This window comes from Mauremys reevesii, linkage group 7 (genome assembly GCF_016161935.1).
Source record: "Mauremys reevesii isolate NIE-2019 linkage group 7, ASM1616193v1, whole genome shotgun sequence".
Classification (NCBI taxonomy): domain Eukaryota; kingdom Metazoa; phylum Chordata; order Testudines; family Geoemydidae; genus Mauremys; species Mauremys reevesii.
The window spans coordinates 10,355,839-10,361,838 of record NC_052629.1 but is presented as its reverse complement, the minus strand read 5'-3'; positions in this window follow the sequence as shown (position 1 = coordinate 10,361,838).

Here is a 6,000-nt window from a genome sequence, read left to right as displayed (position 1 = left end):
GTGAAGAAACAGATTGACAGAACCAGAAGGGTACCCAGAAGTCACCTACTACAGGACAGGCCCAACAAATAAAGTAACAGATTGCCACTAGCCATCACCTCTCCAGCGCATCATCAAAAATCTACAACCTATCCTGAAGGATGATCCCTCACTCTCACAGACCTTGGGAGACAGGCCATTTCTCACTTACAGACAGCCCCCCAAGCTGAAGCAAAAACTCACCAGCAACCACACACCACCCAACAAAAACACTAACCCAGGAACCAATCCCTGCAACAAACCTCGTTGCCAACCCTGTCCATATATCTATTCCAGGGACACCATCATAGAACCTCACCACATCAGCCACACCATCAGGGGCTCGTTCACCTCCACATCTACCAACATGATATATGCCATCATGTGCCAGCAATGCCCCTCTGCCATGTACATTGGCCAAACCGGACAGTCTCTACACAAAAGAATAAATGGACACAAATCAGACATCCAGAATTATAACATTCTAAAACTAGTAGGAGAACACTTCAGTCTCCCTGGACACTCAATAACAGACTTAAAAGTGGCAATTCTTCAACAAAAAATGCTTCCAAAACAGACTTCAGCGTGAAACTGCAGAACTGGAATTACTTGCAAACTGGACACCATCAAATTAGGCCTGAATAAAGACTGGGAGTGGATGGGTCACTACAAAAAGTAAAAGCAGCAAAGAATCCTGTGGCACCTTATAGACTAACAGACATTTTGCAATACCCTTGCATCCGACGAAGTGGGTATTCACCCACGAAAGCTCATGCTGTAAAACATCTGTTAGTCTATAAGGTGCCACAGGATTCTTTGCTGCTTTTACAGATCCAGACTAACTAGGCTACTCCTCTGATACAAAAAGTAAATCTCCCTCTGCTGATACTCACACCTTCTTGTCAACTGTTTGAAATGGGCTACCTTGATTACATTGGCCTCATTAGCACCACAAAAGTGATTTTTCCCTCCCTTGGTTGTCACTCCTTTTTGTCAACTGTTGAGAATAGGCTACTTCCACCTTAATTGAATTGGCTCGTTAGCATTGAACCCCCATCTGGTAAGGCAACTCCCATCTTTTCATGTGCTGTGTATTTATACCTGCGTACTGTATTTTCCACTCCATGCATCTGATGAAGTGGGTTTTAGCCCACGAAAGCTTATGCCCAAACAAATTTGTTTGTCTCCAAAGTGCCACAAGGACTCCTCATTGTTTTTGCTGATACAGACTAACACGACTGCCACTCTGAAACCTACTAAATCAGTGACTCAAGTGACTTCAGTGTCTGAAACTTGGGGGAGAGAGTCATAAAAATGGGGAATGAAAGATTTCCTAAAAATAGACGAGATGATTAGAAGCAAAGTTGGATAGTCAGACTCTGATCAGGCTGTGAAAAAATCAGAGGCTTTCCTTTCCTAGTATCAGAGGGGTAGCCGTATTAGTCTGGTTCTGTAGAAGCAGCAAAGAATCCTGTGGCACCTTATAGACTAACAGATGTTACGCGACCCCCGAGCATGCTGCAAAACATCTGTTAGTCTATAAGGTGCCACAGGATTCTTTGCTGCTTTCCTTTCCTAGTACTGCTGTTGCCTTGAAAAGGAGTGCAATGATTTGAAATAGCCAGATTTGTCTTTGTTCAGCATTTTGTTGCATTCCGAGCTTCTCTGCCTGCTTTCTTTCACCTAATACTACAACTTTTGCTGCTATTCTGCCTGTCACTCTTGCTATGGAATTTCATCTAATATGTCTGAGGGGGAAAAAAAGCTCTTTCCTAAAGAAGAAAAAATAATTTGATGGATTTTAAAATATGTTGCATGACTTGAAAAAGCATAAATATAGTTAAATGCTCACCAACCTAGTTTAGTATCAGAGGGATAGCCGTGTTAGTCTGGATCTGTAAAAGCAGCAAAGAGTCCTGTGGCACCTTATAGACTAACAGAAGTTTTGGAGCATGAGCTTTCGTGGGTGAATCCGACGAAGTGGGTATTCACCCACGAAAGCTCATGCTCCAAAACTTCTGTTAGTCTATAAGGTGCCACAACCTAGTTTATTAACTCTGATGTTGAAATAATAGTCTCTCTTCTAAATGTGGTGTGTGATCTAACTGTTGTAATCTGAGCATCCTTCCAAAAGAAATACGTGTCTTATCCTGTATGGTGCAATATTTGTTGTTAGACTTGAGTGTTTTTTTCTTTTAAAGGCTGGAGGGCCAGGTTTTGATCTCACACATCTATAAATTTGAAAAGATTCCATTGAAATCAGTGAAGCCATTCCAATTTATACTAGTATAAATGAGTTCAGAATCTGATCAGTAAAAACTATGTCACCGTGCAGTGTTTATAAATAATACAGATTTTTTTGAGAGGTAACTTATATTATCCCATTTCATATAAAATGAATATTGTTTCTCTAGAAAAGAGTCCAAATTTTTCACTACTTTGAAGTAAATGAGAAATTTGAGTTTTCAACATCTCTGAAAATTAGGCCACTTTTTTAGGTCTATCCACATGGATATAGGTGCCTAAATTAGGCACACAGGTCTACGTTAATATTTATGTTGAATGTAATGAATGAATTAAGTTATAATTAATGACAATTTTTATCATGTCTTTAGTAATACTCAGTAAAGGGGTATAAGGTAAGTGAATTTTCCTGAGCTTTCCCTTCAGAGTAATAAAATAGTTTATAAATCCATATTCGTTTCAAGAAAGTTGTAATCCAAGACCCTGATCCTGTAAACACTTACGCAATTGCATAACTTAAGAACATACATGTAGCAGGATTAGGTGTTAAATATACTTGTGTATCATGGATATTTATCTGTTTGTTAATGATGATTATGTTTTAGATCAAAAGGTTGGAATTAGTCAGTACAGATATGCCATTGTATTGTGTATGTATGTTTTAGTAAAAAGTTTAATATCACCATGCTTTTAAGGTCATAAAGTTTAAAATAAAAAGCTACTGTCTGTGAGACTGTTTAATATTTTTGATCAAACTGGAAGGAGAATATGAAAGGAACTGATAGAGAAATTATGTGTCACCATAAACTTAATGGAGGAGGATGATTTGCAAATTAAGAATTGTAAGGAGATAAGTTTCTCATGCTGGTTTATGAATGTTCTCATTGAGGCATTGTCTTTGATAAGAAATATGTATTAGTTTTGGAAGGATCAATCTGCATTGAAGTGATCGTCTATGGTATCACTGGCTGTAATCTGAAGCATATGATGAAAGGCATTTAGCACAAAACACCTTTTCTATTTCTTGGTATTTGAAAGTCACTTCTTCCTAGGGGTGCTGATGATTGAAACCATATATCTGGTGTATGTTATTACTACTTCAAGCCAGAGGGTACGGCAGCATCCCTAGTTCCAGCCCTACTGCTTCTTGTTGCTACTTGCAGCTGTTTCTCAAGATCCGGTCTAGTGGCTTGACTTTTCTGTTCTTAGCAGAGTTTGTGTGATCTTGCATATTTGATTCTTTATCCTGAATGTCTATTACATAAAGCTACATATACTGCAGTGTCTTTGAGCTACCTTGTCCAGGTTACAAATAATAAATGGTTTATATAATGACTTTAATTAAATACATTACATAAGACAAATGTTGTAGAGCTATGTTAATTGAGAATAGATGTATGAATTCAAAATTGGTCACAGAGGATTTATAGCTATTAGATTATCACTTAAATCAGGGGTTGTGCTAGGCATGAGAGTTGGGGTTTGCACATGAGGCATGGCAAATGTTGATAAAAACATGGATTTGTGACTCATCAGTGATTTTTTTGTTTCCAGAATGATCTGCACAGCTTCCACGTCTCATGCTTCCTCCTCGTCTGTTCCCAATAAGGGTATCTCCAGAGGGAAGGAAAGCAGTTCTTCATTTCTTGGCAGGAGGCCAGGCAATTGGAACAGGAAGAAATGGATCTTTGCACTTCCCCCTGCAGGGGGCCTTGGCAACAAATAGTAGGCAAGGGGCCCTGAAAATGAAAACAAAGAAGTCAGTGGAACCTGAGACATCTGTGAACACTGACACAAAACCAGTCTTCTCCATAATACACCACAGCCTCCTAACATGTACTGCTCTTTAACTGATTTACAAATTGGCATATAAGGGAACAATGAATATGATTAACAGACGTTTTGGAGCATGAGCTTTCGTGGGTGAATACCCACTTCGTCGGATGCATATTCACCCACGAAAGCTCATGCTCCAAAACGTCTGTTAGTCTATAAGGTGCCGCAGGACTCTTTGCTGCTTTTACAGATCCAGACTAACACGGCTACCCCTCTGATACATGAATATGATTCTTTACCTACCCAAAGCTATTCAATGGCCAGTATGCAAGGAGTTGGTGTTCTGAGCTCACTCTCTTTTAAACAATTTTTCAGATTTTTAAAAAAAAGTCACAAGTAACACTGACATATTTGCTGGTGGTTTCAGCAAAGGCAGCCAAGGGCTGAATTAAATATGCTAAATGCCCCCCTGCTTGTCCCTAGTAAGTTGCCTCTCTAGATCGGGGCAAAGGCAAGAGGCAGGGAGGTTTTCTTCAGAGAATTTTGCATTTTTTGCAGTCAGTGCTTCATCTAGTCTAGAGAAGAATGTTGTTTTAAGTGTTTTAAAATCACTGGCACTCATTTAAAACATACTAAGAAATTCATATGGAAAGTGGAGGCATTTTTAAATGCTTTTGCTCTAACTGCTTCATGTACAGATGGTGCTGTGGTTGCAAGTTTAACAGCTTGTCATACTGTCGTATCAGTTCTACTGTTTTTAATCCAGTAATGCTTTTGATTAGAACAAAAGCCTTTTTGTGCTAACGTAAAGCGAGTAACAAATAAAAGGGAAAAGCTAGAAGTAGATTTGATGGCTAAAATGAGCTTTATTGTGTCAAGATTTCAGTAACAAAGATGATAATTGGAAGGGGAAAAAAACCTCAATGTGCTATGTTACACAGGAGAGAGTCACTGTACTTGTAATACATTTTGTATTAGTTTTCAGGATATGGGAGGTGAAATAGATGCAAGGGGATCATGTGTCTTAAAATGAGACATTGGGGATAGCCGAACCATTACTGCCTACAGCCTTATCTGTCAATTTCATGGCCTCGGCATTTTCAAATGTTCCTCATACATTATATACAAAAAGTAATAACATTGGCATTGAAGCTTGCCACTGCCAAATTGCATCTCCTTTATTGTTCATAGTCTCAGGTCAAGTTGAGTGACTGAAAACAATGGCTCTTTGTATGTATCTTTACTCCCTAATCACACAGTTTTTGGTTTCCAAAGTTTTGTATCACTCCCTGGTTTGAAAGTGTCTATTTAAACAGGATACTTTGCTCTCTTTCGTAAACATGTCTCAGTTAGTGAAAGCGACATCATGGGAATTGATAAAAGCCAGGCAGGAGCAGATAATGCGTATAGACAGTATTTCTCTCTCAATAAGATGATGTTGTGGAAGTTTTAATGCTCAACGTAATCTTAAAATTGTAAATTGGGGACTAATCAAGAATTGTTAAAAGGATTAAAAAATATACCCATCTTGCCAGCTTTATTCTCCTTTGAAAACTGCTATGTAACAAAGCATCTTTCAAAATATAATATTCACATAAAGCCAGGGGATTGCCTGTTTGTCATCATATGCAAATTATCTCCCTGGACTCAGTGGCATAGAAAATACATTCGTTTAAGAAGAAAAAAAATTGGCAAACCTTCGGCTTGCTTCTGCTCCCATTGAAATCAATGGCAAGACTGCCACTGATTTCAATAGAAGTGGGATAGAGTCTCTGTTTTGTGGTGTCAGAAGACAACTACATTTGAATTTTTGGAACTGATGCAGCCCTGAAAGTACATGCCTTTAAGGGCATTCCAAAACTTTCCCCATTTGTTTGAGACCATAGCAACAACACATACATGGCAACCGCTGAATACTGAAGAGATTTTACTATTCAAAAAATTGAAGTTTTAAACAAGGGT